Source organism: Galleria mellonella, unplaced genomic scaffold (assembly GCF_026898425.1).
Source record: "Galleria mellonella isolate WM207_F2 unplaced genomic scaffold, CSIRO_AGI_GalMel_v1 utg57, whole genome shotgun sequence".
Taxonomy (NCBI): Eukaryota; Metazoa; Arthropoda; class Insecta; order Lepidoptera; family Pyralidae; genus Galleria; species Galleria mellonella.
In genome coordinates, this window is record NW_026442119.1 from 161,798 (window position 1) to 175,619 (window position 13,822).

Sequence of the window (13,822 nt, forward strand, 5' to 3'; positions counted from 1 at the left end):
AACTTCTTAAAACTATCTTAAAACAGTTGTAAATTAAAAAAAATATTTATGTTTTTAGTAACTTCCAGAACTAACAGAAGACCACCTGAAAATAAATTAACCCAATAAATTATGCCCACGCGAAAGTTTGACAGTTTGTTTAACATTTACAAAAATATCTCCAATCCACAATGGCCCCGGCCAGATATCGGCCGGCCTCTTTGTTATTTCCGCATCAACAAAATACTCGTAGTGTTGCCGCCCCGTAGGAGTATCGTAAGACACGACTAAGGTAACTTAATGATCGATAAATGAGCAGCAGCGTCCCTCTTAACACATCATCAAAGCCTAACTGCGGTTGCCAGCCGGCCTGCCAAGCGTGGCAGCTACTGGCAAACCCCCTTTATGGGGGAGGCCTATTGTGAAGGGTTCGTTGTAAAGAGCAATAACAATTTTTCTAGTACAATAAAAGTGATATTTAATTTTCATTTTTAATATTAATTGACAGAAAAGAAAAAAAAATAATTCTATTTTTAAAAGTAACATAAATAAAACCTCAACACCTATGATTAGCAGTGGACAAGAAAAGGAAGGAGTAGTCTATACTACGGTGGGACCACACAGGACATGTGTTCATACATGTGAGGATGAATTTCCTATGAACAGTGCGATAATAAAAGGTAGCTGTTGACATCATGTCGAACAATCAATTACATAAACAAAAACCTCCTTTGTTACAACAGAAATTATATAAATTATTCGAATTTATCAGCCTCAACGATAGACAAAGATTCATTAAACATTTCAATTGATCGAAGACATACATATATCAGACATTTATCCGTATAATTATATGAGTCTCTATAGAAACAATTTCTGTTCTGAGCTTCAAACACAGATATTTGAATAAACATTCAGATTTATATGGTCTGAATGAATCGAACGACGAATTCCGCTTAACAAAGTTAAATGCCGATACTAAGTTTCACTAGAATTATTTTATCAAATATGAATTGCAAATTGATATAAATCAGTATACGTCCCTGAAATGGTCTTTACGTTTTACAGAACGAAGTTATCAATTTATCATTTCTCATGCCAGCGACTGAGTTGGTGGCTTTATCCCTTCAAATATTAACATACCAAATTTGCTGCAAATTCTGATCTGACCAGAATCTTTAAAGCTAGATACCAAACTATACATGCTACTACACTAGATACCGTATAATAGGTTTTAGAAATATTTTCTAATACAATAATTTAAGATACATTACTCTGGATATATATGGTTGCGGAAAACAGAATATCGCATATGATAGAAGGCATTAAGATAGGCGTATGTCCAATAGTGGATAGATATAGACTGAAATTATTTACTCTGGGTTAAAGAAAGACTGAAATCAAAGTAAGCCCTTAGATACGAACCTAGAACCTTTAATGTTTTTACATTCACGACAAAGCGAATCTGAATGCCAACAAAGACTTGAGAAGTCTTTTATGCAACATAAATAACAAGCTGATAGAAAAGATACCATCAATTACCAGAGGGAGACTTTGTACAAAAGTCGATTGCTTAGGCACCTCTGTTCCATTCGTGTTTCTACCGTGAAGCAGTTGTGTTTGCATGGCTGTGTTTCGGTTTGAAGAATGGGATATGGCGTAAATATACAGGGTCCAGAGGAATAACATCTGAGTCCTCAGAAATGGCAACGCATGGGGGATATCATGGGCGAAACAGTATACTCTACTCATGTCTATAGGCGACGGTTACCACTTTCCATCAGGTGGGCCGTCAGCTTGTTTGCCATTATAAGTTGTATACAAAAAAAAGATAAATAGGAAGAGTGAGCCTTCCTAAGATGTAAATTCTTATGCCTAAGAATTTTGTAGTTTCATTATCAATATCTAACTCTATCACACAGACATGCAAGCAAGTTGCTTGGTGACAGAAAGACGAGTAGAATAAAAGTACCCATACAGACGATTGTTATACAAAAAGGCTCTCTTTGATAACTTTAGAATCGAAAAGGCAAAGAAAAGTACAATCTCACGAATGAAGCAAGTTAAATAAAACCTCAAAACGACAGGGCTAGTCAGCAATCATTTAAATATTCAGTGGGCGATCGCGGTATTTAACTACATTGGAAACGATTAATAAATTTTTAATTACTAAGTACTAACGAATCACGAACTTTTTCACTAGAAATATTGTAGTTATTATAATTAAAGATCCTGTTCCACAGGAAAAAACGAGTCAGGACAGATAGAATACTATAGGAATAACAATTACAAATTATTAAAATTGGTGCAAAATTGGGGAACGTAAAGTAAGTACACAAAACATAAGAGAAAATTTAAAAACTTCTTTCATTAGGAAAAAGGAAGATTATTAAATTTGATTCAATCAAGAATAAAAACAAAAAATAAATAAACAACAAACAATCAACAATAACAGTTTTATTAAAATATTATTTTAGTTAAAATTATGATTATCGAAAAATAAATTAGGAAGCTGCACTTCTTAAAAGAGTCCCAAAAGACCGAAAAAGCATCGGAAATATCAGTAGAATGACTTTTAAATCAAATCGAAATCATGTCGAAGAGACATCAAAGGGCAAGTATCATGGCACCTTCCATTTGACATCTATTCGTTGCTCTCAATTCAATTGCGTCAAAAAACAGCTTACTGATTATTGCTTTGAAGCCAGCTGATTGCAAAGTGATTAAAATGAAAAAGAAAATTAGAGCTAATAACACAGAAAACGCTCACGTCGTAACATCCCAGGTAATGTTTTTTACACAACTAGGACAAATTAAGGTTCAACAACACACGACTTCAATGGATTGCAGTGAATCACGATAGGAGTTTAATATTAAATCTTTGGAATAAAATATATAGGTTAATGAATTAGTAGAAATAGTAAAACACTATTAACTGCAATGTTTACAACGTGACATATCGTCACTTCTATGGCAAATTTACGAGTCTGCAGTTTTTTCAAATTTGACATTTCTTTAAAAATCTACATTTTGCGTCATATTACTTATTGTGGCTTATTTTCAAATTTCTATCTCTAACGGTTAAAGAAATCGAGTAGCTCGAATCTCCATATTTTTGTGATATACCCAAAGTAAACTTACCCAGCATATTTTTATAGTATTTTCTATAATAAACACTTTAATTTGAAAATTTCAATAATTATTTTATCAATTTTTCATTCCTAATTTAGTTATTTTACATGAATGATTGCTATAACGTTGTTATTTAAACTGAAGTTTTCTCCAAAACACGTGATTTATACCTTGGTATATTTACGAAAGTGGCACTTTCGTTAGTTTGCCAGATATTAAAATAAATTATTTTCTTTGGCAACTTACGAAACTGCCACTTTCGTAGATTTGCTGTTGTATAACTCAATACCTAGAAATTGTCATGTATGAAGGTGCAAAGTAACGAATATGCATTTATTTCTGATACTTGTAATATAATAATAATTAATTAAGCGCATTCAATAAAAAACAGGATTTTAAAACTAAAATGTTAGCATGATCTTTTAAAGTAGTCTTCTGTCAAAAGTTATTTACATTTTAATGTTTCAAAACGTTCCCCTGTAAAATGTATCTTTTTCAGTTTACCATAAAGGTGACCATATCTAAAAGAGCGTATTGTAAATAAAGATATAAAAAAATATTTATAAAGAGCAAAAAATTTAACAACAAGAAACAGCAATAACACCCGGAAATTGAAGAGTCGCTGATTTCCTTTTGTGCCTCCGTTCAGGTATACGCCTTTCATTAATCAAAACCGTAAACATTGAGTCGCAACTGTAGGAAGACGTAATAATAAAAATATAAAAAAAATAAAATCTGCGGCATTTATTTGAAAAATGACGTTGGAAACCTTTAAAATAAATAGACGAAGCCGCCTGCTCGGTGTTAATAAATAATTCTGCAATTCCACAATGAAAATAATGAAAAATGCTGTGAACTGTTATAAAATAGCATAACTACGTTATGCTTTTGGAATACAACACATTTATAAAGCTTAAACGTAATTCTATTTCAAATATAAATTCTTAAATATTATCAAATCAGCTGTCCACCTTTCCACTGTTAAACATAGACCTCCCTTGACGAGTTGGCAGCTGCAGTTAGGTTTCGGTGATATTTAAAGAAAAACGCTGCTATCCCATCCCTCCATTATTACATTCCGTAAGTCGTCTCTTACGACACCCACAGCAAAGGGAGGAGTGGCTTATTCTATGCCAAGGCCACAAGATGATCATATTGTTTGTCACAAAATACGGAATATTCAAAAGCCAATACCGAGTTGAATTCTACTTGTACTAAGTATCAAAATTTACTTGGTGCCTTCGAACGACCATCTGAATTTTGTAGCCGAAACTTTCTTATAATACGTGCTTGGCCTGAACAACGTAGTATAATGTAAAAAGTACGTAAGTTGTACATTTTGTATGCTTAACAAGGAGAATGAAAGCTTTCATGCCATAATCGCATTTAGCGATCAGTTTGCTTCACGCGTGTCGGCCCTAACAAAGGGTTGTGTACTAGACTGTGACTTTAACGCACCGTATCTTTCTGTCTACACATCACGCCGCGTCATAGATTTATATGAATATCAGCTGCTTCCCGTGCTTCGGTCTCGCAGAGACTGATATCTCTTATTTCCATATCGTCATAAAATTTCTACTCTTTTTTCCATACACACACACATATATATATATATATATATATATATATATATATATATATATATATATATATATATATATATATATATATATATATATATATATATATATATATATTTAAGAGCTTCGCTCTTGTCGGTGGAGCTCTTGCCACTCACGACAATACGACACGACACCAACTTTTTCCTTGCTCTGACTGATGTAACTATGCGTTCGTCTCCTCCTTTCCCTCCTTGCTTTTATCTTACCTTCTATTATAATGTTCATAAGTTCGTCATGTCGTTTATTTATGTATTTATTCATTAGTACAAATATGTGTACATGGCGGACTTAATGCTAAAAGCATTCTCTCCAAGTCAACCATAGGGAAGTGTCAGAATATTCGAATGTGGTGCTAGTAATTATTGATATACATACATACTAAAATTACATATATAAACGAATAAATATATATAGTTCGTCGTTTCAAGTGTCCTAACATTTTTCCCCTTCTAATTTAAGTTTAATTGTCTTTGTATATTTTTTATATTTTTGGTGCAATAAAAAGTTAAATAAATAAATAACCTTCTCCGTATATATTTTCCATGACATGATCAGAGAGTGAGTGTGACCATATCATACCTCACAAATTAGTGAGAAAATCTCAAAAACGCTCTACTTTTAATTTCTAATGGTATTTTCGAAATTTATTTACTATTATTTCTATATTTTATTTTGTTATTAATCTCTGTTGTATAAGACATTTTAGCTCCAATACTCTTTGTAATATGTTTAGGAGTGGAAAAGGGGGGGGGGGGGGGGAAGGAAACGGAATAGGGTGTGATATCTAGTGAAACCTTATTCAGCGGGGTCGAATTATTTTATTAAGAGTTGATGCCAAATAGTTTCACAAAATACAGTTTGTCAACTCTTTTACAAATTTAGTTTCTTGTCTTTAGTAGACAAGAAACTGAAAGGTAATCTTTTAAAAATAATATTGTTATCATAACAATAAGTGCTTATACCTCCTTACGTAGTTTTACCTAACTTTAAATTACTACATCTACTTTAATCTTCCTATCTATTCCACATAAGACAAAGGAAATACAACGTCCCAATTCTCAAAAGGTACAGCAATAAAATATCGAATCCAACTGTTGTTCCAACTTATGTTAAGTCGTAAAGAATCGAAATCCTTCGATAGTTACTATTGCGTCGTACTGTTTTAATTATATATAAAATATATATTTATGTATGTATATATTTATTTAATATTATATATATATATATATATATATGCTTATATTAGTCTAATTATATGTTTATAATATATGAATATATTAAGTATTAATTTTTATATTCCTTCAATTCATTAATGCACCACCTACTTATTTCTTGATTTGTCCAATGGTCGACAGAACTGAGAGAACACCGCTTTTAAGTCCGCCATATGTACATAGTTTCACTGTGCATTTAAGTTTAAATAAATAAATATAGGTGTACATTATATTAAATACCAATATTGTATTTAATAATGAAGATGATGATGATGCACAATTTATACATATGATATAGAAAAACCGCGCTCATGAATAAGAGCTCCTGTAAAGTTGTAAAATAGTTGGGTATACCTGAATATAAAACGTGAATAAAATCTACATAAATAATAACATTTTTTCTACTTAAGGAAATACTTATAATAATAAGTAATAAAGAATTAAGAATTGAGTATTAATAAAGAATATTGGTAAAGGACGTTTAATTTGAATAACCTGAACAATTCCGTTACGAAAATCCCTAAAAATGAATCCAGTAGTATACACTACCAGGTCCATTTTCTTCATTCAAGCAATGTACGCCGGGTCAGCTAGTAACAATATGAATTTTTCAATAAACCCGCACTGCTGCAAATGTGAACTCCATTTGTATCTTACAACAAACTGGTAGCAACCGCAAAACAGCCACTGCAACATAATATTTGCACAGTGACACCTACCTACCTATTTATGTCACCGTACTAGGTATAACGTATCATATGGTATTGAACAAGTTTCCAATTTCCTTAGCAATTAGAACCCTGTATGTAGTAGACACATAGTGAACAAACACATTTCAAACCGACAAGCCAGTTGAAGCCTTGCAATGTAGCCGAATTAATTAAATAGGTGACTATATATACACCTGCTATGTTTTACCCCTGTACACACATAGTTGTATAATTGCATCTTTACAAAAACATAAATGTGAAAAAAGAGAGCCAAGTTCAATATTAAGAATATGCGAATAATAATTAAGGTCTACATGAGTGCCAAGTTCTGCAGAAAATACTGAAATTTATTCATAAGAATACACAATATTCTAAAATAAATTTAAAACACAATTTCTTATTTCTATCTTCTACAACAATGTTTGCTATTTAAAAATACATCTTCTTAAATTTGAATAGTCGATTATTTGCATAAAGTAGATAACTTAGCATAAACTGAAACGTAAGGTTTTATTTGACTAGATTTCACATAGAAATTGTCTCATGTTTGGCTAATCAACATACCTTTTTTGCGTATAACATTATATGCAAGTTACTGTTTTTATAGATAGATAGGTACTCTTTATTGTTTCTTCCAAAAGATTACAATAGTAAACTTATTCTAGATATAAACAATTACAAGAAATATTCACAATGAGAAAACAATGGGCGACCGCTATCGCTAAAAGTAATCTCTTCCAGACAACCTTTGGATGGAGAGGAGTAATTACAAACAGTTTGATTAGAGGCACGATGAAGATCCTATTATATATTACCATATATTGTTTAGTCATCATATGTTACTTTTCTAAAACTTTGGTTTGCTGATAAAACCTAACTGATTATTAAAGGGTGAAAAATGGCTCCAAATGATTCGTGTAAGACGTACGTCGCCAATTCTTCACTAGAACTTGGCTTGACACACTGCCGCGTGTCTAGATTTACAGATGATAGTAATATAATAGTAGATATTTCCTTGTACTACAAATACAATTAAATCCAATTATATTGTAACTAATTAACTAAGATATTACACTAATGATAACGTTCATCTATTTTATTTAAGATCTGCCCACTTATCATTGAAGCTCTTGCCGTTCTCCCTCTCTCTTTTTCTCTCTCTCTCTCTTTCTCTCTCTCCCTCAATTTTACTAATATAGTACAATTGTAACTGGACGATGTCTGTACGTGGCAGATAGTTCAGTGGTGACGAAAAATATTTCTTAGAAATTTTGTGTCTTCCTGTCTTTTTGTCTGTCTGTATGTTTGTTCCCATATCACGCAAAAACTACTGCACCAAATTGGATATAGTTTTTACAGTTGCATTTCTGATGGTCTAATTTCAAAATTGATATACGTTTTATTTTCATATGCTATCTAGAAGTAATCTATTTTATTGCTTTTTTTTTTTTACTTTTGAAATCCACGCGTACAAAGTAGGGGCAAATAACTAGATAATAAATAGTAACGAATTTAATTCATAACAAATAACGAATAAAAAAGTATTTATCTATTTATTTATTATTTATTTAAGTATATTTCAATAACATATTATTTGTATCACACGACTTTACGTAAATTAAGATAAAAGGAACTGCTGTACATAAACCGCCCCCATAGACTGCCATAAAGAACGGTCCTGAGCGACCTTAAAGGTATACTATGTTTTAATTCACAATATGGTTCCTCATTGTGCCAACTTCCATTCAAATCTATCCAGGCGTCATCCGAATATCTAAACATCCAAATCTCTGTACAAAGATACAGTATTAGTCAAACAAGTAAACAGCTTTATTTTTGACAACCTTCCGGGGAAGGGGGGGGGGGGGGAGATTGTTAGTAAAGCATTATATTATCGGTAATAATGCAAACTACCAGTCCTTTATCATTAAAAAATAAAACTAATTATCATATTTAAATTCCATTATCATTCATTAAAAAATGCCTTCGTGATGCAGCCACAGTTTTTATCTATACCTGTACCTGTCTTGTACCTGGACCTAGGATCGATTCTCGATCGGGTCATCTTGAAAGCGAACTTGTGTGAATTAATATACATGAATATATTTCTTGTTTTGTTCGTTGTTTAGCTTCACTAAATAAGTACAGGGCTTTTTCTAAAATAGGCATTATGTAATTAATACGACTGTAAATGTATGATTCACTATATTTAATCCTTATTAATATTATAAATGTGTAAATAAGTTTGTATGTTGCCATTTAACCTTAATTAAGTAACTAATACACTTTTTTTATTTAAAAATTTATTTATTCCAGTCACGTGGACGAAATCGTGAGATCTGTTAGTTTTCTATAAATAAATTTTATCTCTAAATTTGCTTAAATAATAAATTGTTATTTAGGTAAATATATTGTAAGTGAATATAAAAGTAATTTATACATTTTGTAAAGTCAAGACAATTTTTAATTTTATTATTCAAATAATTTGTTTTTATTATCTATATAAGTACTATAAATATTAATAACAAGACAAATACAAAATATTACTCGTATTAAAGATAAAAAAAAAAATCTTTAAGTCAACTGGTAGGGCACCTAGAACATTACTTTTGTAAATTAAATGATTACTTGAATTAATGAATGAGAATTTATCTACAACACTTTGCAAAAAAGTTACAAATAATAATAACTTAATATAGTATAGTAAAAAAATTTAGAAATATATCTTAATTAACTAATAAAACAATAGTATTTGTTTAATTTTGTGTTTCCTTCAGGTACTTGTATTTTATTTGTGCAAATTTTATTGGCTGCCAAATTACTATTTAAGTATATAATTATGTATTGTTCTAGCTGTTTGTTTGCCTTAAATAAATTAATTAATTAACAAAAATTAGTTCAATATCAATCAGTGTTATGAAAATGAAATTATATGCCAATACGGTTAAAGTACCCGCAGAAGCAGCGACGTTGATTTTTTATTAGCACGTTACTTATATTTATTTATCTCTTGAGTATTATTATTATTTAAAAAAAAAAAAAAAACAGAGTATTTTCAGGCAGAAAAACCTGTAACACTGCGACCTTACCATGATCTTTTGTGCTCGCCTTTTTAAAGTTCGCTGCTAATTCCTATCAGCGATAGGAATTTTAAAATGTTTTTTGTAGCGACGTTTATCTCTTTTGGGTAATTAATTATATCAATGTATCGCATTGCAGTAAATCTAGTACTTACGTAAGTTAGCCAAATGCCGTCCGGCGTCCACCAAACATTTACACAGGCACTAGGTTAAAACAAATCAAGGAAACAACGCAACGACAACACGGCTAAAAGGGAACACTAAACATAGTAAGAAAAGTTCATAATGGTAACAAGCGGAACACAATGTTTGAAATTCGAATTGTTTTAAATATTGCACTAGTTTGCAGAGATCGCGTGCTTTTACTGGGGAAACTAGCCGACACGGACGCCCCCTAGGCTGGTTGTACACGAACTGATTTTATTCAGAGGGTCGCGGCGCTGGGGTGGAATAAAGTAAGCGAGGGTGTAGCTCGACTGAATGAGACGTATGTACGCATCGCTTCCCGGCTTTCCTTTCAACTGGCATGACATCGCGCCCTTACTTTTCTCTTTAATTGACAATGTCAATGCAAATTATGAAAATCATAGAATACATATACTGTGACGCCTTTGGGAGTATATGGGCATCATAGTGTGTTCTGATATAACTGAGCATCAACTAGGGGTGGATCGCATATTTGATAACATTCATTTAAAAATATTTTTTTACAGGAATTTTGGTAGTTGTTGCCACGCTTGACAAGCAGGTTGGCAACCGCAATTAGACTTTGTTGATGTTTTAAGAAGGACGCTGCTGCCCATTCTTCGACTATTTAGTTTCTTTAAACGCCTCTTACGTCACCCACGAGAAAGGAAGGATTAGCCCATTCTATGCTGGGACTACACGGCAATGGAATACCATAAACATTATTGTGGGATAAAAATGAACAAGCGCTATCGAGGTACTTTACTGGAGTCTGATAATCAGTAAATGATGATATGTAAGTAATAATAAAATCAATCTAATAAACGCATTGTGTCGAATTTACCAGTTATTAATCATAATGATTAAGGTAGCCTGAAAGAGATCGCTTTTAACAATAAGGTCACCCATTGTTTTCTCACTGTGATCATTTCTTGTAATTGTTAATATTTATAATAAGTTTACTATTGTAATCTTTTGGAGGAAACAATAAAGAGTTTCTATCTATCTATCTATCTATCTATCTATGATTTACAAGTCATACCGTCCCTACTTTAAATCAAAACAATAATATACTCATGACTGTAATCCATAATGGGATAGTCAGAAGCATTTGTCTAAAATCGGTGCTATGATCAACATAACACTCGACTTGCTTACATTTGAATCATTTGAGGTAATTACCAATCGGGAGATTGCAATTATAACATTTGATTAATTTAATATAATCTATTAATCTGTTTGTAAATTGGTATTAGTTTGTTTTGTAATGTTTGCACTGTTATCTGTAATATTGTTTAATTACTGACTCGATAGCAATAATCCTTATACATAGATAGAGCCAGTCTCATTTAAGAGGGCAACACTTAAGTGAGACAGACTCTAAATTTCATTATTCATTCCGATTTAATATTTAGGAAATATTTACTGAACTAGGAAGAGGTTGAAGAGGTTTTTTAAAATGCAATTTAAAATGGCAAACAAGCTGACGGCCCACCTGATTGGAAATGGTAACCGCCGCTTATAGATATGAGCAGTACCAAGGACTTAATAGAGTATACTGTTTCGTCCATGGCACCCCCCACGCGTTGTCATTCCTGAGGACTCGAGTGTTATTTCTCTGTACCCTGTAAATTCAGGAAGTCCATATCACTGGCTATTTGATTAGGATTATTTTGTTTAACTCCGCTACCATTAGTATGTGTGTGACGGGGGGGGGGGCAGGGATTGTTAATAATAAGAGATCAAGGGCCCCATTGCTAGCAATATATCCAACCAGGACGACCTCCATGTGGTCCCACTGGAAACCATCGTGCTTAATTCCAAATATGTTCATTACGATGTACTAACTGACCTGTATTTTTGTCCTCACCTATCATTCCTCACTGGTGCTTAATATCTAATCATCATCTTCTTATCGTCCCAATTATTACCTGAGGTAATATGTTTCTCTTCTATTCTTCTCTATTTCCCAGTCTTTTCCGCTCTTTTCCACTCCTATTCTGGCCATATCATCTGTCACACATTGCATCCATGTTTTTAGATCTTCCTCTGCCCTTATAGCCATCCACATTCATTCCTGAGCATCACGTGTCCATATTAATACCTCGCTTTTGTAGCGCCTCCAGCATGTTTGCTCAATCTCGCGTAGATGATTACTACGCTATAAGGAGAAAGAGAACTGCATCATTGCTACACAGGGTTAGGACAAGCACCGTCAGCATTCTAAAAGTAATAGGCGATAAATATAATTCACCTATAATTGGGCATTTCATTCAGATGCTGTTCTAGTCGGCTGACTCACATCTGAGTGAACTGCTTTAATTAATTTGCTTTTCTTTCTTACTAACATAGTTTGTAAGAAAACTGTTACTAACAAAATGAACCAAATTGTAGTCTGAGTACTAAAGTATATTATTATTATTATTACAGTGGTAAATATTACTACAAAAACAATCATATTTTAACAAACTTATTTTTCACCACATTTACCCTTCATACTCTTTCTGTTTTTACCTAATGGTTAGGTTACCTAATGCCATATGGCGGGGGGGGGGGGGGAAGTATCATTAGCAATGGAATTTGACAGCCCCATTGCTAGCAGTATACCTTATTAGGTCGACCTCCACGTGGTTCCCCCTGGAAACCATCGTGAACAATTCTTGTTGAATTCGTCACGATGGGCTAACTGACCTACTTCATCCTCACCTATCATCCGTCACTGGTGCCCCGCCGGTGTATACCGATAGCGCGGGTGGGATTACTATTCCATTATCATCCATTAAAAAAAATGCCATATGGCAATAAGCTCGCCACTTGTACAAAGTTTTATTGTGCAATAGAGAATAAATAAATAAATAAATAATATGCACCTGATCTATATAGACAGTACACCAAACAGATTATAACTTCGCCTTATCGTCAACCTACAATAGAACAAGAGATCCTGACACAGAATTAAAGTCTTTAGCAAATATGTATGTAAAACGATCGATAAGACTACTACCGTTTGTATCTAGGCAGACGAGGGAGGGCCTGTAGCAGACCGAAGGGGCGACAACCCCCTAAATGCGCCCCCAACTGGATTAGTTGTTTTGTTTCCCACTTTAATGTTCGTATAAGTGATGCAACACACTACCTCCTCTGTATAGCCGAGTTTGTGATTTTATTTTAGTACTAATTAGGCCAATTCTGTTTATTTTTATGTTGGTACCTTACTAATATTTTTATTTTTTATTTTATTTAGTTATATAATTATAACTGAATAAGGTAATTTAATGTTTTAGTATTTTTTTAATAGTTGTCATTGGTAACTTTAAACTGCATATCATTCATGTTGTGTTAACACGTTTTAAAGTATCAATCTTGTCAAATGTCTTGCATGTCTATAATTAACTATGTACATTTTTTTATTAATATCTATTGTGTTTTCCAAATTAAATAAGTAAATAAATTTAAGAAAAATTTGTGTAAGGTTTTTTAATAGGAGCAAAACAAGTCAAAACAATATTTTTCCCTTGCCTTGCTTGTTTGTCTAAACGTTTCACCATCACGCAAAAATATTGCACCAAATTAAATAAAATTTTCACGGTTATATTCTAGAAGATAGAATAGAATAGAATAAATATTTATTTTGAGCTGTACATTATGTTTATTTATTTAACTCTTTATTGCACCATAAATAAAAATATACAATGACAAGTGAATAATTCAAGTGAAATACAGTAACATAAATACAGATTGAAATATACACATAAAGGTACAAAAGGCGGTCTTATCGCTAGTGCAATCTCTTACAGACAACCTTTATAATAATTTATAAGATGTTCATAACGTCTTAAAAAAAAATTAACACAGCCTACATATCATCGTCAGACATACAACGGCCGGTGATCGGTCGT

General features: G+C 32.4%; 1 long non-coding RNA gene across 1 annotated transcript in view; it reads right to left on the minus strand.

Annotated features, from left to right (window-relative positions):
• LOC128201656 (uncharacterized) overlaps positions 1–10,230 on the minus strand; it is a 107,476-nt gene extending 97,246 nt beyond the window's left edge. The window contains exon 1 of the long non-coding RNA XR_008253358.1: positions 9,893–10,230. This is a non-coding gene — a long non-coding RNA (uncharacterized LOC128201656). The remainder of the gene's footprint in view (positions 1–9,892) is intronic.
• Between the last annotated feature and the right edge of the window lie 3,592 nt (positions 10,231–13,822).